Here is a 25,691-nt window from a genome sequence, read left to right as displayed (position 1 = left end):
GTGAGAGGCAAATCATGGAACCAGTTTACCCTGCTTAGGATAATGTTACTGGGGCCCCACCCTGGAGCCAGGCCTGGGGAGGGTGCCCAAGGGTTGCCTCTGGTGGCCTTAGCCCATAGGTCCTGGCTGGGCACAGCGTGAACAAGAGGCATGGGTGTAACATCCTGTAAGCCCACTATCTGCAACACACGCAGTTGAGTGTAGCGTGCATTGGGTGGCATTCAAGGATGCTACATGCCCCATCCAATCCTTTTTGAGAGCTGCCATCAATTTAAAATAAGCTAAATGTTTTTTTTATTTATTTATAAGACTGGCAAATTATTGCATTGCAAATGTTCCAGATTGGAGATACAAAATTAACCAGTTCATTTAATCCAAGAAAAGCAGTGGGGATGAAAAAAAAGGTAAAGGGAAAAAAGAGGACAAGAGGAAGTGGGACAGAAAATCTGATAAACAATAAAGAAGGAATTTCATATGTGATGAAATTTCAGTGTATTTCACACATGCTCAGCAGCCCTCATTACTCAACAGAGGTGCATGTGAGAGTGCATACGAGTTCAAACACTCTTAAAGCCTGCCAGCTCCTTGTTAGAAAGTCTGTGTGGTGTTACATAACGTCCACGTGACACTTCTGCAGGTAACTGTCGCACTCTAACACCACCAGCACCATCACCTAAGAGAAATGGCATATTTCTAGTAATTAGAACTACTCATGTCGACAATTCATGTCGTGCAACGCTGAAAAATTCACAGCCTCATTCACTCAGCATTTCCTTCTGTTGAAAGCTTTTGTGAGCTTGTCGCAGGTCAATTCTTAATCAAGTATATTTTACTGCAAGAAAGTTATGTGGTGAACCCCCCCCACCCCCCACCCCCCAAAAAAACAACAACCCAGAAAATAAATAAATATTATATAAATGAATAGACAACATAAATCACCAAAACATTGTGAGAGGAAAAAGGATTCAAATATTTGTGTTGAGAGTGTGAGTGTCCTGGACTAAAATAGGTGAATCCAGCTGCTTCCCATTTCATCCTGTCATTGTTTCATTGATGGACAGTTTGATGGTACTGCTGTGTGGTTTAAGGGCACTTCAGCAGAATTTACTGAGGATGCAGGTGTTATCAGACGGCTACAAGCAGCATAACATTTTGTTTGTTGCACAAAATGCAGGAAAACATTAAAATATATTATATTTTTTTACATCACATCTGGTACACTGTACCAGGGGTCATATAATAATTTTTATGATTCTTATCATTATTACCTTTTTCAAGGAGGTTGTGTTTTTGTAGTAGTAAGTAAGCCAGATCGGTGAAATGCTTCTGTAGTAAATAAAAGAAATCTGTCAGTATGACTCTTATCGACTATATAGATTTTAAGATTATGTGTATAATTACATGAATCTATAATTGAATTGCTCCCAGTTACCTGCTAAGCTAATCATCAAAACACAATCTAGCTGGTCCAGGGATATAAACCAGGAAACTCTGCAAACATACTCTCCTGCATTTACCGTTTTTTTTAATGCCTCAGGACTGACACGCTGCTGATCTACCTGTGTGAAAATGTGTTTGTGCGGGCAGTTATAGAAGCTCTGTGACTCATTAAACATTCATCGGGCAGGCGAGCGTCTGCTGAGAGCTGATTCTTGGCATTTAGACGAGAGGGAGACTACAGCAAACACATTTTCTGAGTGCTGCTCTGTGGTCCACATATAATCAATTCTGCTGTTATTGCATTTGACTTGCTGTGGGGCAATAGGGCGAAGGGATCTGATATCACCGAGGACCTGCCAATAATAAATTTCAACACGTGAGAAAAGACCAAGGGGTGGGGGTTGTTCTGGGAAGTGTCAAGCTAGTCTGAACCACATTTTCAGTAACAAACAGCGCTCCTGTGAGAAGTCAACAATGCCCCAAGGTGAGAAGAATGCTATTTGTCACTGTAGACGCATGACAATGTGTGCTGCATCAGTGCAAAACACGCACTAGCTGCCCGCAGTGAGATTTCACATCTGAAATGAAAGTGCCTGAGTGGGAAATACAGATGATATTAAGTATTCTCAAAGCACATCACTTCCTCTCAGTTTTGCAGGAACAAGGGAAATCCGCACAGAGCATTAAAAAGGGCGCAGTCTCATTGCCACTACTTTGGGCGGTACATATGTGGGAAACAGAAAAGATTTAGAGATGCAGCAGAATATGGGGGAGAGGATGTTGGTCTCCATGGCGACAAGTGTAATAGAAACATCAGTGTGAGCTCAGTGGAAGAGTGGCATTGAGATGCCCGAATCTTTGTGACTCTGAAACGATACAGCTCACTCTGAAATCATCCCACACCTCTACAGAGAGCGAGAGGAGGGAGAGGTGTCAGAGCGCACAAAGCTCTGCTCTGAAGCGCACGCTGTCACTTAAATTCCCAGTTTTTTTTTCCCCCCAGAAATATGATCATCATCAAAAAATAGAGCTTGATTCACACTACAGCTTGGTGTCCTAATTCAGAAGTGTTATAGAGGAAGTGATGCGCGGAAACAGCATGTGATATAAAGCAAGTCGTCACCATGTGACACGTAGTGAGTTCTGATGACAGAACGGAGGAAACTGAACAGTAGGGATGGAAATCAAAGATCACTCAACTGATTTAAATAATTTGAAGGATTATGAAGATTCTGATTTTGTAGTCTGCTTTTTCAGTTCAAATCCATTTCACTAATTACAGCAGTGATGAGAAGACAGCACCATTCAAACTGTTGTCAGTGCAGCCACAATAAGTCTGATGTTCGAGGCTTATTCAGTTCAGTAGAGCATTCAGACTATTATTTATCCAAGCTGTCACCTTGAGCTCACGACCAAAAAACAAAAAAATGTACGAGTTCAGTCAGTCAGCAGGCTAAATGAGCAGACTCATGATAATTCCTCTGGCTTCAAATGAGGAAGAAGTATCGCACTTTCGCTCAAAGTGTACTGCTAACAGCTACAAAAATACACCGTCCTCCTAACTAACTATAACTATAAATGGACATGCAAGTTTCAACTGTTAGCGAGTGCTCACAGGAGATCATTGGGTTTCTACCAGTGTTCCTGAAGGGTTTTGTTTTAACCTTCCAATATAAAGTGCACAGTCTATAAAATGTCTTTGTTTGTTCATCTGTGTGTTCATTTCTGCCTATCTGGAGTCAGGTTGTGGTGGTATCAGGGTAAGCAAAGTTTTTTTCAAAGTATTTCTAGAAGCAAGTGTAGCAACTCAAAGGATGGAAAAAAAATGGTTATGTTATTTTGAAGAATGTATGAAAATGAATGGGGGGAAAGACACAACTTAAATTTCAATGGCCACTAAGATATAAAAAGTGCATTTATAGAAATGTCCGTCAAAACCAGGAAAGTCCGTTTAAAAGTTTGTTGGCTTTGCACAAAAATAAGGTTTAAAAAGCAAGTTGTACTTCTGCTACGCATATATTACATTATACATTCCTTAATGGCCCTAGCCTCTGCCCATCTCTACTCATCCCACACAAGCAATTCAATTCAAATAAATCTAATTTTATTTATATAGTGCCAAATCACAACAGTATTTGCCTCAAGGTGCTTTATACCATGAGGTATGTAAAGATTCTACAATAGTAGATTGTCCACTGGTTGTTGAGGTTTTCAATAAGCAAATACGGTGGGAAGAAAAAATCTATTTTAACAGGAAGAAACCTCTGGCAGGCCCAGACTCCAAGAACAAGAAAAAAAAGTCACTATACCACAATCAGAGGTTGAAATCTATGCCTTCTACTATGACGCAGAAATAGTCGTAATACAGAACACAGAACATTCACTGTGAGTAACAACATGAATCGGCTTAAATGTTTCTTGTTTCAGCCGTTAATTGGCTTTTTGTGGGCAAACTGTCCTAATAGCGTCTCAAAATTCTCCCATAGGTTAGAGGAAACCCACAAACTTGGAAACTATTAGAGATGCATGGATTGCAATTCTCTTGGCACATGACAAATAGCACATTGCTATTTCCTTTCTAAGAATTACATCAAGAAAAATAAATAGTTCGATGCAAAATATTATTTTCATAATGAAAAAAAAATTGCTTTGAAAATTTTTATCTTTTCTTTTGATCCCTGCTGCTGGCTTGTGGCTGGCTTTGAGCTCTGGATAGCTTTGGCTTTAGTCACTTTCCCTTTGTTAGCTTCTTTCAAATATTAAGCTAGGTAAGGGGGATTTACTTGTCTGATTCAGTCTGTTGTCGCAAGCGTTTTCATTGTGTTGTCGCACGTTTTATTTAAACAAACTTTGTGTGTTTACTTACTGTGACAACCTTTAACACTATAAATATATTAGTGTGTGGCTGTGAGTGTGTGTGCATGCGCCACTGTGTGGATGTTGTGTATGCATGAAACAATCAGCTCATAATTGTAAGCAGCCGGCTGACCAGATGCTCATAGGTTTGGACCGAGAATGCTGGAAACTGGCCAAATTAAGTCCCTGGCTGGTTGATCGGTGCATCCCTAGAAACTATAACGCCTATCTTACTTCAAGCTCAACCCATATGAAGGAAACTCATTCCAGCTGTTTGCGTTTCTAACCTCATGATGTCATTCTTTCAGTATTTGCAGTCATGGCCATAAGCAAGGATTAGAGTAGAGATTTAAACTCCAGTTAAGGTGATTTTTCAAGTATATATATTTACAAATGTACCTGATGTTAATGAGCTCTTTCTGGCATTTTTAGCCCATTCATTGCCTCAAAGCTGTGCTCAAAAGATTACAAGCATTAAAAAAATAATAAGCAGGAATTCCCACATCAACTAAGGACTACATGTAACTGACCTGTCAGTTCATCAGGTGTGGGTTTACAGTTGATTTGGCATTAGTCCACCAACTGTTCATCATCATTATCATACCATCTTTAACTAATGGTGTTTTTGTGTAGGCCTAATGTTGCCTGGTCATATTTTTTCTTTCCCGATTAGTTCCAACCCGTCACTGTTTAGACTGACGTTGGATACAAGACAGTTTTGCGGTTAATCACAGAGCATTCCATGAGAAATGGTTGTTATTGAGTCCTGTCATTAAGAAATCAAGGATTTGCTCATCAAAAAGTAACAAGTAAGCAAAAACTGTGTGGAAAAATTAAACCTTCCTCCTGTTTTGCTGCAATGCAACAGACAGAAGAAATATTTCAGGAAAAACTCTGAACTCTTCCACAACGAGGAGATCCAGTGCCTCGGCTGTGTAGTGGAGGGGTGCATTTCCAGCATGGTTTCATCTGTCTACTTCTAACTTTCCTGTGATGGCACATTTCTGTCTTGACTAGTGTAATCTATAGAGCGTGAAATATGACCGAACGGCTTTATGGCTTTGCAGTGATCAGATTTCAACCAGTGTGTAGACAGGACTGGTAGCTGAATATAACTTTGTAAATTATATTCTATATTAGAGTCAAAGACAAGTCAAACCCTTGGAGAAAGGATGAGTATGTTGGCCATTTGACCTTTCAGGTTTCATATAAAAACATGTAGCAAGTGATTTGTGCATTGAAACTAATGAAAGGATGCTTAAAAGTCCATTCACAAACTTAAGTTCACAAGGATTAAATTCAAAGTAACACCTACAAAACTATGGCTAAGTACCAGTATGTGTTTTAAATTATATAATTTTTCATGCATTACAGCAGCGCAGTAAAGATGATAACTAGCAAGGACTGTCGGGAATGTCCTGAGAAAACAGGACATCGTGAGCAGGAAAAAGCTGGAGGAGTGATGAGTTGCCAGTCTGAACAACAGTGAAGTTGTAAATGATAGCTGCAGTCTGTAATTATTTACATCAGTCTAAAAAAAAAGGAATGTCAGTTATTCACAAGATGAAGCGAAGCAACGGTGAAACAAGATGCTTTCCAGGAGCAAGTCAACCCCTCACATGTCTGACTGATGAGCATTCTGGGAAACATCAGTCTGAACTCCCGGTGATCTCCAAAGCATTTATTAGCATTCTATTATGTTCATCTTATAGTAGCAGCTTCCTGTGCACACTTTTGGCAAGCAGCTGAGAAATGATGGCTTGCTGTTTTTCTGCACTCTCTCATTTTCAATGTGGGTTTTTGGGCTTGTTTCCAAATTACTGCTCCTGTCTGATTTTTTGGATCACTGTTTACATCTCTGCTTGGATGTAATAAATATCTGATATGAATGTGGGCTGACAGCAGTGTCACGAAGCGTTCAAGGGATAAGAAAAGCCTCCATGCTTTTACTGCTCAAATTAACACCCAAGGTAGTGATAACCAAAATCATGACTGCATGCCAAGAAGAAGATGGATAAAATAACAATTCTGAAATTCAGACTTGTATTTATGGAGCAGGTATAATAAAGTTACCCCCCTCCACTACTATTAAAGATGATATCATGAGTTAGGCACAATGTTTAAAGTGTAAGGAGCAGCATGCATGTGGACCTGCTAAACTGAGCAAGTAAAATACAAAGTAGGACGAATGCTTTATCAAACAACAGGACACCATCTGCACCATGCATCCATTTTTTGCTGTCGGTCTGGGCCTTGGGAATTGGAACAGCAGTCTATGAAGAGATGCCCACACCTCCCTTTCCACGGCTACCTCTTCCACTTCTTTGGTGGACTTCCACCGGCAGGGTCTCCTCAAGCAACTAAGAGGAGACCCTAAACCTACATGTTGAAGAGATTATGAGTTTTGGCTGGCTTGGGAAGGCCTTGGCATTCCCCCGGAGAAGCTAGAGACTGGTGGCTGAGTAGAGGTCTGGGCATCTCTATAGACTGCTGCCTCAGCGACCTAGACCCAGATAAACAGCAGAGGATGGATGGATGGATTTTTATATATCATCTTGACCACTTCTATTAAGGACACAATTGTGTAACTCTTACCCAATGAATGTTTAGGGCCACAGATCTGTTGGGCCCTGTTTATTCTGGACAATCTAAAACGTACTGGCTTGTTCTTAGTTTATGAAACATATGCATAAGCCCATGTTTATGGAAGGGAATTAAAATAGACAGGGAAAGGCTGCAGGTGGAGGGTTGACTGCTTACAGCAAGTCTTTTTTCTCGCCTTATAGATTTTGGATGGATGGATTTTAGCTAATGCAGCTTTAGGCTAAGTAAGACATTTTGTTGTCAAGACTGAACTTCAGTGCTCACTGTGAAACACATCTTATGAAATCCACACAAACATATTTATATTTGACATGTTCCTGTCTCACTTTGGAAAACACGTCTGACTCTAGGGGTTTTAAACTGTCATCATGAGGTTCCCTCATCATGCTGACACGAAAATTGTCCGACTGACACAGTTTGTCGGTAATAAAACGAACCTTTAACGTGTGTAAAAATGTCACATGAAGATTGTTGAGCGGTTTTGATGGGAATTTCATATTTCAGATTAGATGAAATTGGAGTGGATTGGATTAGACTGGATATACCTATAATAAATTAAGTTAGAAAAAAGAAAAAACATGACTTACAGACTTTTATATAAGAGGATTTGCTGTTTGGTCCTCTAAGACGAAAAGAAGTTGAAATGCTAAACCAAACTGTCCTACATCACTTCTAAATTCTTTTTAAATTGGTTGCAATAAATGAATAGATGAATATTAATCAGCTAATACTTAGCTGTAAGCCTCCTTGTTCCTAAAGATTTCATCAGCATTAACACAGGATTGTTGGGGTGGGATTTTGTTTGTGTGTTCTCAAAAGGATTAGCTGAGGACATCCCACAGTCTCACAGTTTATCTTTCCGCTTTAAAGTGGAGATGTGGATGTGCTGGGAGAAAAGGTTTCTCTTTTTTTCTTTCTTGGCAGAGAGCAGCAGAGTCTCGCTCCCTGACGGTTTTTCTTCACTGAGGCGCCGTTTTGACGAGAAGAGAAAGTGACAGAGAAGGACCTGCACATCAACCTCAGCTTCATCAATTAAGATTTTTAAGCCATCTGAAGTTACTCTCATTTCGAGTCTGAGAACTGCACGCCTGCCTGGAAGAATAATGAGAGGATGGCTCTACCAGAGGTTTACTTCGACTACGAGTATAACAATTCACTGCAGGAAGTGTAAACCATCTTCTCTCTGCTGACCGGATCAATTCTAATTTTGTTCCTAAAGTCAATACTTCCCTCATATCCCCCCTTTTTTTCCCCTGCAACGACCTTATTTATTGGACCTTTGTGTGGATGTAGACAGTTAAATTCAATCTGATTTTCTCACTGATCTCGTAATGTGTGATGCATTTTCGTACGGTTCTCACTTCCACTTTGTGATCTGATCTGGCACCTTTTTTGTTCAAAGACACATATCTCGTCCACTGTGATTCTGTTTCTCATCTTTAGGGAGACCTCTTTATGTAACACTCTACTGTGGGCTCCTCTGTGAAATGGCATGACGGCATAACTCTATTAAACAAACCTGTTCAATTCACAGCAAAAATAAAGATGCAAATTTACATTTTTTCATGAAGGAGTGATGCTGCTTCACTTTTCAAGGCTGAGTTGGAAAGAAATTTGCATATTTGAACTCTTGAGATCAATAACTCCTAAGAAATGGTATTAGAAGACAAACAACACCTATTTCCAACCATGTCAGTAAGGCAGACATGCTGGCAGCACAGGTGACTATGTTCAGGCACTGTTTACATTTCACGCTGCAGGGGATCCTGTTGAGTCACACGGTCTATAAATGTGACTTCTGATTTTGAGATCGTCTGTGCATTTTACAACCCTTGATTTTCAGTTATAGACTACGCACATTTGGGGGAAATTTTAATTACAGTGAATATCTAACTGAAAGTGCAGTAACCAAATTTAAAGAAGGTAATTTAATGCGAGGCAAAGTAGGGCTCCTACATCTGACAGTATGTGAGAGCAAAGTTATTAATGTATTTGTCTTTCATGGGTTCTTTTTTCTGTATTGCACTTTTTTTGCAGTCTTTGTCTCTGAAGTTTGCCCAGTGGCAGTAGTGCGGTTTGCACACTTGTCTAACTAGTAAAAGATCCCTGGTTCAGTCCTAGGAGGAAGCCCAGATTCATTTGGGGTTGTTTCAAGAAGTGCATCTGGCATATGGCATCTGCCAAATCAAACATGAGGAGTGACATCTTTTCAATAAGCGAACAGCTGAAAGGTTTCATTCACAGAATGTCACCTCCTTCCTTCCTTTATTTTTTATATTATTTATTTAGTTTGTTTTACTATAGTTGCCTTAACATGCAGAAATAAAAGTTTACTCAAACTTGAGTATTAAGTATCTGTCTTCATTTATTTGTATTCAGGATGTGCATGAAGCATGTTTAACCTTTGCAGTATTTATCTAAAACCTTAAAGTAGCTGTTGAGGTGTTTTAGGGTGGGTGCTGGTTGACCTTTAACCTTGATGGATTTTTTTTTTTTTTTTTTTTTTTTTTAGCCTGAACTTCATTTACTCAAGAAGCTTTGCCTATTGCCAAGCTGCCATTACATATAGGAACGGGGTCTTCACAACTTGCTGGTACACTGGTGTTACCTGAAAGTACAGCCAAGTCCCAAATGAACTTGAGCTGATAACAACATAATATGAAGATGTTTGGACCGACCCCCTCATCCCAGTCCTTCGGACTTGCCACTGGCTGTTCTAGAAGTTAAGAAGTCTCTCGGAAGAAGGGTGAAATATCCATTTGCCTTTTTCAAGCTCTCAGCACTACTATAACCCAACAAGTTCTCACTCCCAACGCTAGGTGACAAATTGTCAACATGTTACGCTCCTGGGCACACAACACAGAAGATCAGAAAAAAAATGAGGAAACATGAGAACCGTTTGGAATCAATCTACACATGTTCGTTCATTTTACTTAAATCGCTTTGGAAAACACTATTTAACGTCATTAAAGTGCTGGTTAGGGTTAGGGATAGGGTTAGAGCTGGAATACATGGCTGGAACGCATATTACCGCGGTCATTCTACTGTATTTCACCCATAACCCGGCACGTAGCATAAGAATGCGGAAGGTCACCTTTCGCGTTCCTCAGGAACGTCGCGGGACGTGACAAATCGTCAGGATGTTACGCCTCGGCAGTGAGAACGGGCTGTATAACCTGGATGAATGCAAATCTACACAGACAGCTGTTTACTCAGTATTCACAGGGATGGTTGTTCAGTATCTGACCACCCATCTAAATATTGTTGCAAACTACAAGAAACCACCAGCTCCTAACATTGCTTAGATCCTAACACGCAGACATCTTCTTTCTGATTTGTAGAGACCTTGGCTTGAGGACAGCTGGATTCAAACCATCAGATCTGACACAAGAAAAGTAATTTTAAAGAGCAATTCCCACTGTAACCCCTTTAAAGTATGTTGGGAGTTTACTTTTTTTATAGTCTAGCTGCTCTAAGAATGTGGTGAGCCAGCGCCTTTGTTCCCGTAGAAAATAACTCTGTAATGCCTTTTGTTTCATGCTGCCAACATTCACGATAATCAAAAGGATCTGTCAGGAAACTTTGAAACTGGGTCCTTCACAAGGTGAGGCTGTCTGGCAAACCTGCCACCAACAGAAGAGACAGGCTGAGCTTGTTAGGACTGGAGGAGCCGCGTATTGTATATAGCTGCCAACTGGGATCTTTAAACATCGCAGCAAGGCAAACTTTGCATCATCTTGCATGCAATAATCTCAGAACAATTGCCAAACCATACTGCCCCAGTTTAAGCACATTCTGCTTTATATTATGCATGCCTGCAAGCTGAAAGAAAAGAATCTTCTACTGTTGAACTGCATTGGAATCTGTATGCTGTCTGCTTTTATCCTTTACCTTTTTATGGATTTTATTTTTCTTTGCTTGTCTTGTGTAGTAGGGGAATTCCAACACTGAAAGGAAAGGGTAATATGTAGAAAACAATGTATGTAGAAATAGGGTCTGGTGTGGAATAATGCAGTTTGTCCCACCTACTCACAGACTAATAGTAGAGGTCAGCCTTTTCCTTTCGCGTGTCTTTCCTATCAAACACGACCGGCTGCGAAGTTAAGCGTGACTAAAGCCGTCTACAGTTCAATGACTGAATCAGCAGAAGGCCTTGTGAAATCTGTGTTCTTAATGAAACCTGAAAGCCAACTAACAAAGTCTCAACAGACAGAAAAAAATGATGCATTCAGGTGCATCTTGCCTACTTGTAAAATTAAACATTTTCAATTCCCCATTCCTTGAATTACTGTCAATGTTCCTATGTCGTGACTTGATGACTACTGTTTTTAAGCCTTGTGGCGAGAATAAGTCACGGCGGGACCACGGAGTATCATTTAGAGCCATCTTTATTCACATCTCACCACAACACAACCCCCACACACCTGAGTCCCCGTGTTTTAACCCGGCGGGCGTGATTACGGATGCCGTGCAGGTGTGTCCGCCCTCCCTGCCGCCAGCTCCCCAATCCGTTTGTAGGTGGCGCTCGGACTGGTCCCGCAGCTCTGCCTGCTGGCGACGCACCTCCGCCACCTGCTCCCGCTGGGCGGCCGCCATTTCGGCCACCCTCTGGGCCAGCTCCTCCCTTCCCTGGCTCCGATAAGGACCCGCCGTGCCGCCTCCTGGGTTTCGGCGGGACCACGGAGTATCATTTAGAGCCATCTTTATTCACATCTCACCACAACACAACCCCCACACACCTAGGTCCCCGTGTTTTAACCCGGCGGGCGTGATTACGGATGCCATGCAGGTGCGTCCGCCCTCCCTTCACGGCACCGCAGACCACGCCCCACCACAAGCCTCTAGTTTGGAATTTTGGTCATCACCGTCCTGTTTTTTGCAATCCAGTGTGACAAATCTGAATGGTGAATGGAATGAAAATAGTATAAAATGATACAAAAGTCACCACAAACTACTGTGAAAGTGTGTGAGGCTCACCCAACATTACGCAAATTACATTTATTGACCGTCAAGGAACCAAACTATTTTGGTAACTAAAATATAATTTATAACTAATATGGTAGTATTTTAACACCCAAAAATAGATGAACTGGGGACTGATCACAGAATAGAAATAGTAGTCAAAGGGCACAGAGAAGAAGAAGAACCTTAAGAGGCTGAAATTTTAAAGCTGGAGTATATCTGGAAAATATTACCAGCATTTTACTTCTTCCACATTTTTTCATGTTAAAGCTTTATACCAGAATTAATTAAATTAATTTTTCTCCTCCAAATTCTACACATAATACCCCATAATGACAAAGTGAAACAAAAATATTATTGGAAAAAACATATATAACATGTACATAAGTATTCACAGCCTAGATTCAATACTTAGTTGAAGCACCTTTGGAAGCAAATACATGCTGAAGTCTTTGACTATGATGCTACAAACTTGGAAACCCTATTTTTGGGAAGTTTCTTCCATTTTTCTTTGAAGAACCGCTCAAACTCAGTCAGGATTAGGTTTCATTTTAAAATTTTAGTTCTAACGTTTAGGGCCCTACATTTCAGTTTTAAATTTTTATTTGCCCGAACTTCCTGTTGAAAACCTTGTGAATTAAGGAGAAAAAGTGGTTCATTAGTAAATGCAATCTTTCGTTTTTTTTTCTTGACCTTTTTTTTTTTTTTTGTGGGGGTGTTTTTTTATGGGGTGGCTGTAGCTCAGGTGGCAGAGCAGGTCAGCCACTAATCAGAAGGTCGGTGGTTCAATCCCAGGCTGCCTCCTGGCTGCATGCCAAATATCCTTGGGCAAGATACTAACCCCATGTTTGCCTACTGGTGGTGGTCAGAGGGCCCGGTGGCGCCAGTGTCCGGCAGCCTCGCCTCTGTCAGTGCGCCCCAGGGCAGCTGTGGCTACAATGTAGCAGATATTTATCTGACCTGCTGAAACCACATTCATCTTCTCGGGCTTTAAGGTCATTAGATCAGAGACTGCTGGTGGTACCGCGCACTCGTTTTAAAACTCGTGGTGATCGGGCCTTTCAGACTGTGGCACCACGGTTGTGGAATTCTCTCCCACTGTCTCTTCGCTGCACGGACTCCATTGATTCTTTTAAGAAACAGCTGAAGACATTTTTATTTAGAAAGCATTTGATTAATTTCTTCTTATGCTGTTTTTATAGTTTTATTGTTTTACATTGTTTTATTTACTGTTATATTGTTTTTATATTTCCATTTCCTGTGTTGTAAAGCACTTTGTGATTTTTATCTGTGAAAAGCGCTATATAAATAAATTTTACTTACTTACTTACAAGTCTGGGCTCTGTCTGGTTAACTCGTGGACATTTACCCAATAGTCCTGAAGCCACTGATTTTGTTATCTTGGTAGTGTGCTTAGGGTCATTGTCCATTTGGAAGCTGAACTTTCGCCCTAGTTGAAAGTCTAGAGCGCTCTGGAGCAGGACATCATCAAGGATATCTTTGTACATTGATACATTCATCTTTCCCTTAACCTTGACTAGTCACTGTCCCAGTTCCTGCTACTTACAAACAACTCCACACAATGCTTTAATGTAGAAATGGTATTGGACAGGTGATGAGTTGTGCCTGGTTTCTTCCAGACAAGATACTTGGCATTTAGGAAAAAGAGTTCAATCTTTGTTTCTTCAGACCAGAAAATGTTGTGTCTCATTGTCTGAGAGTCTTTCAGATGCCTTTTGGCAATCTCCAGGCTGGCTGTCATCTGCCTTTTACTGAGGAGTGGCTTCCATCTAGCCACTCTACCACAAAGACACAAATATTGGTGGAGTGCTACATAAAATGTTTTCCTTTTGGATGGATTGCCTCTCTCCACAGACTAATGCAGGAGTGCTTTTAGGTCCTCGGTCACCTCGCTGACTAAATACCTTCTACCCTGATTGCTCAGATTGGCTGGGCGGCCAGCTCTTAAAAGAGTCCTGATGTATCGATATATCTATCTTTGGGCAATAAGCATCTATCAATGACTTCTGTAGCCATAAATCAATCTACTCTAGTTCTGTCAGGAAGTTTACTGCATTAGAAGTGAAAAATTACAACACAATGAAAGCTTAAATTGTTAAAAAGTATATATAAAAATTTCCATCATCATTGCCACACCAGTGGGCCAACTGTGGCAGAAATATGAATAAGAGAAACAGACTGACCAATTTAGCGTAGGACATATTTTTCAGATTAAAAATACCCCAAAGGCCCCCTCAGTCACTTACATGCAAACTAGAATCATTTCTCAAATTTCTTTCACATACTGGAGGGCCAAAGTAAAAAAAGAAAAATCACTATTTTATTGTAAGCATAGAATATATCTGGTTAGTTGTGTAAAGTTCATTTCAAATTGCAGTTTGACACACTTAAAGCTAGATCCTGAGTGCATTTCTGCTTTATGCTTCTACTTGTCCTTAAAGGCTGTTTTGCAGAAGAAGTACTCAATGATGTCAAGGGTAACAGAATAATATAATGAAAGAAGTCAGCTTACTTTTATTTGTCTACATATGGCAGTTGGGGGGAAAACAGAAGATGGGCAGCAGCTTTTCACTGTGAGAATTCAAGAGCCTTTTACTGTTTTTCTCTTCTGAAATGACTCAGCATAGATGGCGAAAAACACGAGTTGGAAGGGCACTGGAATGAGAAGTAAATCTTCCTTTACATCACTTATGTAGTCATTTTACCAAGAATTTCTCTTTTCTTAAAAAGTATTTTTATTATTTAAAGTGTTAAATAAATCTTAAGGATTAAAAAAATGTCCTTTAAATTGTTTTTTAAATAACCCTAAACCATTAAGAATCTGCTATTGTTAATTTACACATGTGGTCTTCCTACCGTGACATCTCAAAATGTCTTCCTCGAATAAGGAATTATTTGTTTTAGTTAGAACAGCTGTGGCCTTACCTAAGCTTGCACTACTTGCAGTGCACTACCAACTGTCCAGATGCTGGTGCTTGTTGCAATCAAAATGAATGAATGCTGAAAGTTTCTAATGTTCAAAGGTTATCATATTGACTACATATTTTGCTGAAGAGGAGGAGCTAATAATTTTTGAGCCAGTAGGGTCGGCTACCCCCCTGGCAGTCATGGTTTCTATGAAAAAATGTGTATTCCTCAGCTGGTTGGTGACTGGCTGTTGGTTATTACTAGTTGAAGTTGGTTGCAAACAGGCCTATGGAGGTCACTGTCAGGTTGCTGTGGTTCCCCACAGTTTGCCTGGAAGATGACAACATATCTATAAACATCTCCTTACGACTTGGTAAGTAGTTGGCAAGTGTTTGCAGACAAGCTTGCATCGTCTATGCAACAACCAACCATGGCAACCTGCCAACACCTAAACCAATTACAAGGAGGTTTTTGGTGCAGTTTTACATACTGTATCAGTGGCCAGGGACTTCCAGCAACCATTTACCAACTGATTGGGGAATGTTTTTTTCCCTAGCCAACTGTGATTGCCAGGGGGTCACTAACCCATTTTTTGGTCTGAGTGAGTGAGCCCTAACAGCACCAGATTTTTTTCTGTATTTTTACTCAATGATGTTTTCTTTTGTGGCAACTGTTTGTTAAATTGTCAAAATTTTAGTTTTCTATGTAGTCAGTAGAGATGGCACGATACCACTTTTTTTATGTCCGATACCGATTTTACATCAGATTAAAACTTTGGGTGTACGATTCAGATAATTATTTATTAAAAGCTAGACATTTTAAATGAGAATAAGAAAGAAAAGTATGTCTTTGTGCCCCCTTTTCCCTGTTCATGCCCTATCGGCCCCCCTGGCTAAACTTTGCTAGATCCGCCCCTGCACAGTTACAGCCGTCAGCTATGTAGAAAAAGATCCTGCTGTAGAAAGTTATATTAAATAAATTCTAACAAAAGATTATCAAGGTTAAACGTGCTGCTGTTGTTCAGCCGCTGGTTTCCTCTTTCTGGTGAGAAGTGGGCCAAAAACCAAGAAGAGAGACGAACTCGCGACAGAAAAGCCGATCAGCTGATCATTAAGCAGTTTCACGATTGAAGTAGCAGCAGGAGAGAGAGAGAGAGAGAGAGAGAGGCAGTCCTCCATATATCGGTTGTTAAGCTTAACGCGGGAATGCTTTACAGACATTCAGAGATGAACTTACACACTTGCTTTACTTCTCTCTGGGAAAACGTCCTCGGAGATGAAATGCTGGTTTGGTAGGACGCTACAAATACAGGCAGCCGCTCTATCACGTGATGCACACTGCTCCGAAGGGCTACGTTATGAGCCGAGTTGTAGCAAGTTTTGTGAGGTGCTTTTTTGATATTTAATGGATCGGATTACATTTTTTATTTCTCGCTGATATCCGATCCAGTAATTTGGGTCAGTATCAGACCGATACCGATATGTAATATCAGATCGGTCCATCTCTAGTAGTCAGGGTACTGGCAGCATGCTCATATTTGCAAAAATCACTCAACTGTAATTTTAGTAGAGTGAACATTTGTTGTGTTCTGTTTTAGACAATATAACCCTGTCAAAAATGTAGAAAACACAGAAAAACTATCGCTGAACAACATGATAGAGTTCAAAATAAACAAGGGTTACCTACAGTGCCAGAGCCTGGAATATCCAGAATAGAAAGCAATTGTTGATCACAAAGTGATGTGCAGTGAATAAAGGATTTAGACTTGGACATGGAGCACAAAAAGAGACATTGAAGTTCACTTACATCTCCAGATAATATATAAGATGAACCACCAGCAGGTGATACCTGTGGCTGCAAAAAGACATCTGATCCTTTCTGTGGGAAAACAGGAATTGACTCTAACCTGAAAAATGTTCTGATGACATTATGGGCTCTGTAACTCATTTTTGGGTAATTCTAAGAGAATTACCATTATTAAATTATGTTAATTCAAAGACTCAGAAAGAAGGTATTGGCCATTGACTAATGACTTGTGATTAAGAGGTTGCAAGATAAACAGCACATCACAATCAGATCCACACTTCACTCATTACAATCCAGTTTGAAAATACAGAGGATGGTGAGGACAAAGATCACTCAGGCTGACGGGGTTTCACTAAGTCATAGGTGCAAAGTAATGAAAAAGGCAAGAATAATCCAACAGAAACTAAGACAAAAGGACACTTGACTTCCGTACACAAACTTTCTGAAACCAAACAAGTCGCCCCCTGCTGGTTATTAGGAAGAATGCAGGTTTAAAGAAGCTCCCCTTTGGCTTCACTTTTCAGACCCAGAGGCTATATTCATCTTTTATATACAGTCTAGAAATACTACTCGATATTCAGCTGGAAAACATGATGGCACTACTCTACAACGAGTTAACACGGATACACAACACAGCACTACTGCAGACAGTAAAAATGGAAAATAAGAAAATAGAATCTGACAGCTCAGTAGCAGGCAGGCGTCTGTTATGAAATCCTCCCTGGGATTTGCAAAAAGAGGGGTAAAAGCAAGCTCTGAATGTCAAATGCTTAACTGATCCAATCACTGACGGGTTCCAGTTTTTGAAGAGCATATCCATGCTAATTAACGCAATAATCCCTGATCTGAAACACCGTCGAACACATGTCACAGACCATGTGTTTGACTCGTGTGCTCTTCACAGTTCAGCAGGGTGCTGATATAAATGGAGGATTGATAAGCTTCCATCTGATTGTCCTTCTGGCTTCAAATTTATGGCCCACTCAGTGATTACTGAACTGTTAAGTAACTAATTTGCTCATTATGAACAGCATTATCATTGCTTATCATTCATTTATATTGATTTCTGTAGGAAAAATCTGACTGACGGATTTTTTTGTGACTGCTTTTTTAGTCCATGACAGTCAGCGCACATTGGTCTAAGGCATGAATACTCATAAATAAATATATAAACCAGTCAGAATAGTATGACTCCGAGGACCGTAATGCTCCTTGGTCAGGAAGATGTCAATTCACTGCAGGGGTCTAAATTATGACAGCCATAAATTTGAATATTCTCCCCACTCGTTTCAATGTAGATAACACTTACACACACCTCTCTGTTACTGCCAGTAATCAAAAACTAACCTAAAATCTAAAACCTCAGTCATCAGGAAAAAGGACAATTTTTTCAGTCAATCACAGTGAAATGTTAGTCTCAGACTACCTCCCCAATCTGACCTTATTTCCTTCCACAAGAATCGGTGTAGATACTCATGACTCCTCTGCTGGACAGCCTTCTTCTGACTTTTCTTCTTTATTTACATTATCTGTAAGAAGTCCCTTAATAAGGGTAAATTAAGCATTTTTCACATCATCTGTGATCAAATTGCTTCTCCGTCTCTCTGCCAATACAGCTAAATGTCTGGATCCTCTGACGGTGTGGTCACTTTCAGCCTGCCTGATCGTGTTTGGGAAACAAATGTTCCAGTTTCCTCACAGTGTTTTAAAGTGAATTGCCTCACCTCCACAGAAACCTTGAGTCTTGCTATGATTTGATGCAGAGAAGGTCTGTCATTGCTTAGAATAACAAGTGGACTTCTGACACTTCTGACACGATTCTATTTGGTGAATAAAACGTGAGGCACAGCAATGGCAGCACTTCTAACAAATGAGCAAAGGTTGCAAGTTTATTTCCTTGAACCAACTTTTTTATGCATGTATCTGTGAACAGTTTAACAGGTCATATAACTTAAAAATTTTGAGGTTTGTACAGAGGGGCTCACAGTCATTTAATAATGGAGACTTTGACAATGTTCCTTCTTTGTGTTGCATCATACAACGCTTTGTTATTTCCAGATCTACTGTATAGGACATGCTACCCCAGTGTCCCCTACATACTCCAATGAGTTTCCACTTTTTAAATTTTTATCTTTGCACACAATTTAATCAAACTCTTCTCATCTCTTCTTTTATGTTCCTCTTATAATCAACGTCCGTTTTTTAGACTTTTAAATTGTTGTTTTGCATGCAAAACAATTTCTTGTCAACAAATGTCGCAATTTTTCAGCAAAATATTCTTTTGCAAAAGATGAATGGTGCATTTCACTGATCTTGTCCTCATCCACGTTCCCTTTTTCAGCCTCACGTGACTTTCTCATAATTACTTTTCCCAACAGAGGTGAAAGCGGCTATTTGAATCATTAGACATGGACGCTCGGCTCTCCTCTCCTCCTATCTGATATAATCATATATCATCGATTGAGATCATCTCTAAAATGTAACCTTCAGCATGGAGGTGAATCCACTGTGGGAAAGTTTCTTAAAGTGAATAGGGACAAATGTCAGAAAAATCAATTATCATGATATAGTAACTAACCATGGTTGGTAATGTTGCAAAATATGGGTAGATTTCTTTTAGGTACTAGATCAGCACTACTGAGTATAAAGTCAAATTGCTGCTTTTTCTATCCATTAAGCAGTTTAGCATTTGGACAGCTCTTTCAAAGGATAGATTCTCTTATGCACAAAACGTCTTTTAAAGGAAGCCAAAAGCACAGATCTATACAAAAAAATGGGTTTTGAAAGAAACATTCTCCATCAGAATGTGGCATCAGGATCTGCACTTGATAGATGGTTTGCAAGTTGCTCTTTGTTTTCTATAGAGGATTCATGTGTCTGACTGCACAGTAAGCTTAGCATTAAGCATATATGATACATAGACAGATACATAGATATGCATATGGTGGTTTTTGTATGTTTAGACTAAAGCTGCTACTAGTAGTAATTATATATAATGAAACACATCATAATTATCTTAATCATCATTTCTTTTGTCAGTGTCTTTTGAGCTGCTCTCTTTTTTTAAACATCACTTTTTTGTCTATTTTTCCTTTTTTCCTTTTTTTTAGAAAATGTCCTTGAGTTGAAAAAAAAAACCCCATTCTAATAATATTTCATCTTATTGCATCTTATTGCAAGAGAGATGCACTTCAGAAGAGAAAAAAAATGATGACTAAAAATGAAAATTTGCTCAAAATTGCTTTCTCTCTGGACACAAAGATCCACAGATAATACAACAGAGAGCAAGTAAAATGTGAGAATGGATGGATATATTAAAATGCCACAAAACTCTTAGTACTATCATACGAAAATTTGTCAATATTTATAAAAACAAAAATGACAGGAAAAAAAATCACTCTGCTCTAGGGCTGTGAGGTCAGTACTTACCTGTGCATTTTGATGAAATGTTTAATATGATTCATGCTTTGAGATATGTATTTATGGAAACGATATGGCAGAGTTCCCATTGGCTGGTCAGTAATGTCTTGCCCTACCCACTGAGCTACACAGTACCAGAAGTTTTTGGCACTGACAGGCGAAATCAAGAGGATTATGTGCTCCGCCTGCCAACACAGTCTTTTGATCAGAGGCCAGGTAATATCAGACAATCTACATTAATCCTACCCCCCACCCCTCCCTTGGTTCCTGTTCTCATTCTGGCCGACCTCCTCTCTTACCAGGTTGTTATCAGATGGAGGGATAATTAAGCCTTGTGGGACTACAATAAGCCTTCCTCTTCTAAGTTGTCAAAAGTTAGAGGGAGGCAGACCAAACGCCTTTGAAACACAACCAAAATAAAAGAGCTAATCTGACAGAGACAACAAACGTATTATTGATGATGCCTGGTTTCCCTTTGACCCTTATCTTACTTCAGGATAAAAGTTCAGTCAGACTCGGGGCAGATTTGTAATCAAAGCCTTCTAAACAAACCTGCAATGAGGAGAAATACGCACCAGCGTTTCTTACTGAAATATGAAAGAACTTGCAAAAATGAAGAATTAATTTTAGCAAAAGATGAATCTGTTTTATATCATTTTAATTATGATCGTTTAAGGTTTTGGACTGAAATCTATTTTCTTAGGCTGGCAGTTTAATATATTGTTAAGTGGTGCGGCACTCCCTTATTCCTTCTTGAAGTCGCAAAAGGGTTAGAGTTTGCTCATGGCTAAATATCAGAGATGGGAAGTTGGAGGGATAGATTCACTTTTGGAGCCAGCCTCACATGACCATCACATGACCATCAGAGTAACTGCAGTTTTTGGCACTTTTGCACTGAGTTATTTTTTTCATTTCCCAACCTAACTTCAACTCTAAATGGATTTTGGACTCCACACCTAATGATGTGCAGGGACATACAGGATAATACTCATAGTACTGTGCAAAAATCATGAGACAACTCTCATTTCTTCATATTTTGCTTCCAAAAGTTCAGAAGATGATTTTTTTTTTTCTTGTCTGTTAAGATATTTAACACTAACCTATGAATTATTACAGAAAAACAAAGGCACACTGGCATGGTGGCCTCACAAGAAGGTCCTGAGTTCAATTCCACCATCAGGCCGGGGTCTTTCTGTGCGGAGTCTGCTTGTTCTCCCTGGGTACTCCGGCTTCCTCCCACAGTCCAAAGACATGCAGTTAGTGGGGATAGGTTAATTGGAAACACTAAATTAGGTTAACAGTAAATTTCCCATAGGTGTGTTTGCTGGAGTGAATGAGAATACAGTGAATGGTTGTCTCTGTCTATGTGTTAGTTCTGTGACACCTAGCGACCTGTCCAGGGTGGACTAGTGATGTGTCGGTCGCGAACGAAACGGCTCTTAGAGCCGGATCTTTGACGTGAACGACGCAAGCCGGCTCCTTATCGCTAGGCATGGGTTGGGTACCCTCTCTCTTGCACTTTTTTTCCGCTTCACTCCGCACACGAGCCTTGTGCTTTGCGCTGGGATGAGGGGGGAGGGGCGGTAGTTACACTCGCAGTAGCACAGGAACAGAGCAGGAGGGAGAGAGAGAGAAAGAGAGCCAGGGACAACAACATCACATTAGAAAGGTGTAGTGATCATCCACAACTATTTTCAGTTGTGGATGATAAAGGATTCAGAAAGTTTATTCATGCAGGCCCATATGACAGAGAATGTGCATCTTCGTTTTGTTTTCATATTATAGTTTATATTTGATTGTATTCTGGTTTGCAGCGTTTTGTGTTGTTTCACTTTAAATTTGTTTAAAAGGAAAAAGCTGAAAATGTAAATAGTTAAAAGTTGAACTGTGACTAGTTGGTTTTTGTATTATATGATTTATTTATTACATTTTATGTGGAGTGAATAAATAAAAGTATATTTACGGTGGCCCCTACAGACAAAGTACATACAAACTTCAAAACACGTAAAAACTCAGAAACACGTACAAAAGACAACAGAAGTGCTCCAGGATGCTCGGACGCAGTGTTGAGCTTTTGTTACCTAGTGGCTACACAAGCCAGGAAGTACCAACGACCGGATTTGGTGTGTGGTAGTAACAGGTAAATGAAATTTTTTTTAATTATTTGAATATATATGATTGTTTGTGTATAAATACACAAACAATACACATATGCTTTCAATTGTGTAATTTAAGTGATCTAAGTAGCTCTGTTTTGGAAGCTCAGTTAACGCTAGAAATGTGTTTTGGAGTTTGTACGTGTTTTGTCTCTAGGGGCCACCGCATATATTTATATATAAACATATATAAATAAAACTACTTTTTTTTTACATTAGTAATTCATTTTGTGCATAATTTTATATTGTTGTTAATAATTAATTAATTAAAGCAACAAAACAACCTGAAGAGCCGGTTCGGAGCCGAAAGAGCCGGCTCTTTTTAGTGAGCCGAACCGAAAGAGCCGGATCTCTAAAAAGAGCCAGAAATCCCATCACTAGGGTGTACCCTGCCTCTCGCCCTAAGACAACTGGGATAGGCTCCAGCACCCCCCCCACCCCCCCCCCCCACCCCCCCACCCCAGCAACCCTGAAAAGGATAAGCGGAAGGGAATGGATGGATGGACAAAGGACAAAGGCACCAGGGGATGCACCGGCAAGGAACTAACAAGGGACTTGTTACTAGCAGCCAAAAACATGTTCGTATTTCTTTAGCTCAATCTTTGAAAATTGTCAAGGATAACACAGTGTGACATAAAATAATATTTTTGCATCAACAAAACTAGATATGTCTATCATTGTGTGCACTGTGTGTAAATAATAGGGAAACTGGACAATCTGGGTACAAAGAAGCAGTGGGAAGCCTAAGAAAAATTACAGCAAATGACAATTATCCAAAAGTCATGTCCTTCAGAAACAGCAAAAATACAGAAGCGTCCAGTTCTACCCCTCAGCCTCCCAGCAGATGCACTTGTGGTATGAATTTAAAAATCCTACGTCGCTTTGTTCTCAAGTTATCGTGTGCATACTTGGATAGGAAAGCACACACTACTACATTATCAGTTACGGATCAGCTTCCCAGAGCTGGATCTCAACATTACTGAAACAGTGTGGGATCTTCTCAGCAGAGAACAGAACAAAACACAGCTTTTAAAGAGCTTTGGAATGTCCTCCAAGAAGCCCGGAGAACTATTCGTCAGGACTACTTAATGATAGCACAGAAAAGCTTGCCTGAGAGAGTTCAGACTGTGTTGAAGAAGAAAGGTGTTCAGAACACATCGACTTTCAAGCTTGTTAGAACTGTACAAAATGCTTCCACGTGCTTCAGTAAATAACTGCACATATTTCTCATTTTTATATAAAAATAAGGAAATTGGTGCAAGACTCACAAAATATATAGTTTCTGTATTTAAAAAAACAGAAGACTGTAACATACTGGGTAGTGTAGACCTGTGAAATTTTAATTTAAGTGTATTCTTCCAAGGGAAGCATTTTTGGCAGGAGGATATGTATTTATGGTAATGAAGGAAGATATCTCTTAATAACATGTGGATGAGTTTTTAATAGTTTCGGAACAACAGTGAAGTTTCATGCAGTTCCACATAAATATGATGTATCAGGCTTTGGTTACAGACAGAAGCTGTTAGCAGTCAGTTCTTGGTTGGTTACTGTCTTAATCTGAGAATAGTCAGGAAAGCTATACCAGCTCTATCCTTAAATAATGAATAATTGGTCTGTTCCACTTCAATATGTGGATAGTTTGATGAACTATTACTTACAGACTTTATGGTCTATGGTTCTCCAATTAAATGTTTTCAGGGTGCCTGTCCTTGCAGACTTGCATGCTGCAGGTTAATAAAAGTATTTTTTAATTCATCCCTGTGTCCCATTTTATTGATTTTTTATCAGGAATTGCTTAGCACCAATCAACACTTAAGCTGAAAGAAAACTAAAACAAGGACTGAATGTGACCATTAATCAATCATCCACATGGTTTAGTATATTAGAAGCTACAGCAAAGCAAAGCAACCTGTGGAGAATATCAAACATCATCGTACACGTGAATTGACCCAGAGTAATACATTTAATGCTATAAGTTATTTGCCAAAGTACTATGTAATTCAGCAAATAAATACATTTACAATTTAATGTCTACTTCAGAAGAACTCTGGACCATAGTGTTGGTGTCGACAATATCATAACCTTCTCTCAATCTGAAAGAGTCAGCAACAGAGAATTAATAACATTTACTGATACCTGACATGTCTGAAACCTTCCTTGGCAAACAAAAGGTTGCTGTTTGATTCTAGCTGGAGACACAAATACTCATTGGGGTTGCATCAGGAAGGGTATCTGGTGTAAAAGTGCTAAATCAAACATGCAGAGCCACCTGTTGTAGCAACCCTTTGTGATGAGGGAGGAGTCAAAAGCAACTTAACTGAAACCCAACCAAAAAAAATAGTTTGGGGGAAAATAAAGCTTCAAAGCTTACAGCGGGTTATCTGTTCTTCAATCTCAAGTTTTTATACTAAGCTAAGCTGATTGCAGCTTCATCTTTATTGTCAATCATTTCGTCCAACTCTCAGCATGAAAGAAAAAGAGTTTTATTTAGATATACAAGTTAGATTATAAGTGCAGCATAAATCTCATACATAATTTCCTTCCAGGAAAGGCAAAGATTAAGGTCGCACCCTGAAGCAATTGCATACACCCGATCAACACCAATAATCTTTATGCATGTCAAAAGTCTCCCTTTTACTGGACACAAACAGCTGTGGGTGTTTATCTTATAGAGCAGCGGTCCCCAACCCCCGGACCTCGGACCGGTAACGGTCCGTGAGTCGTGTGGTGCCGGGCCGCGAGAGTTGAGGCTCAGGTGTGAAATGTATGGTTTTCAGGGTTTTTATCGGTTTTCAGCATTATTTTGTTATCGTTTTGATCGTTAACTCGGTTTTCCTGAGTCTTTTCACGTGTGTTATGAATAAATCTTCTTTTTTTTGGTACCGGTACTAGTTTTATTTTGTTGTATTTATCCGCAACAGCTTAAAAGCCGGTCCGTGAAAATATTGTCGGGCATAAACCGGTCCGTGGCGCAAAAAAGGTTGGAGACCGCTGATATAGAGCAAAAGTTTTGGTTGGTGTTGCTGAGAAATAGAGCTTGGAAGTTGAACACATGCTATTTAGATTCAGACGCATCAATTTAGATGAACCTTTAACCTGCATTTATGTAACTCTGAGGTATAAACCAGTAGAGCCTGTTTAACTGTTAAATTTGCAGTCATTTAGAGAAAATGGGACTATTATTTCATCTGCAGTTATATTTGGTATAGCTCTGTTCTAGGAATTCCCTTTCATTCTGCAAGCTTTACCTGGAAAGTCTAAAAAGGAGGGAGAGCAGGCGCAAAGAACAGAGCAGCCTTCACAGTCAACTGGAAATGGCACTAATCAAGTCTGAAATAACATGAAATAGAGGTGCTGGTGAAGGTGGGTTGCAAAGTGGCTTGCAAGAGCAGCATCAACCATATGCATCTTTTTTAGTTATTATAATAAAGAAAGTCTTTGTCATTGGCAAAATTTTAAGTGGAGTTAAATAAGGCAACAGGACACGACAGGCAACTGACAAATTGGCAAAAGATCAAA

The 25,691-nt window shown here is 39.7% G+C and overlaps 1 protein-coding gene across 7 annotated transcripts in view; it reads right to left on the bottom strand.

The window, feature by feature from the left end:
* Nucleotides 1-25,691, bottom strand: part of LOC146515053 (alpha-1,3-mannosyl-glycoprotein 4-beta-N-acetylglucosaminyltransferase C-like) — a 115,742-nt gene that overhangs the window by 65,161 nt on the left and 24,890 nt on the right. The window lies entirely within an intron of this gene.

Source organism: Neolamprologus multifasciatus, chromosome 7 (genome assembly GCF_963576455.1).
Source record: "Neolamprologus multifasciatus chromosome 7, fNeoMul1.2, whole genome shotgun sequence".
Taxonomy (NCBI): Eukaryota; Metazoa; Chordata; class Actinopteri; order Cichliformes; family Cichlidae; genus Neolamprologus; species Neolamprologus multifasciatus.
This window is presented reverse-complemented; position numbering and strand designations above follow the sequence as displayed.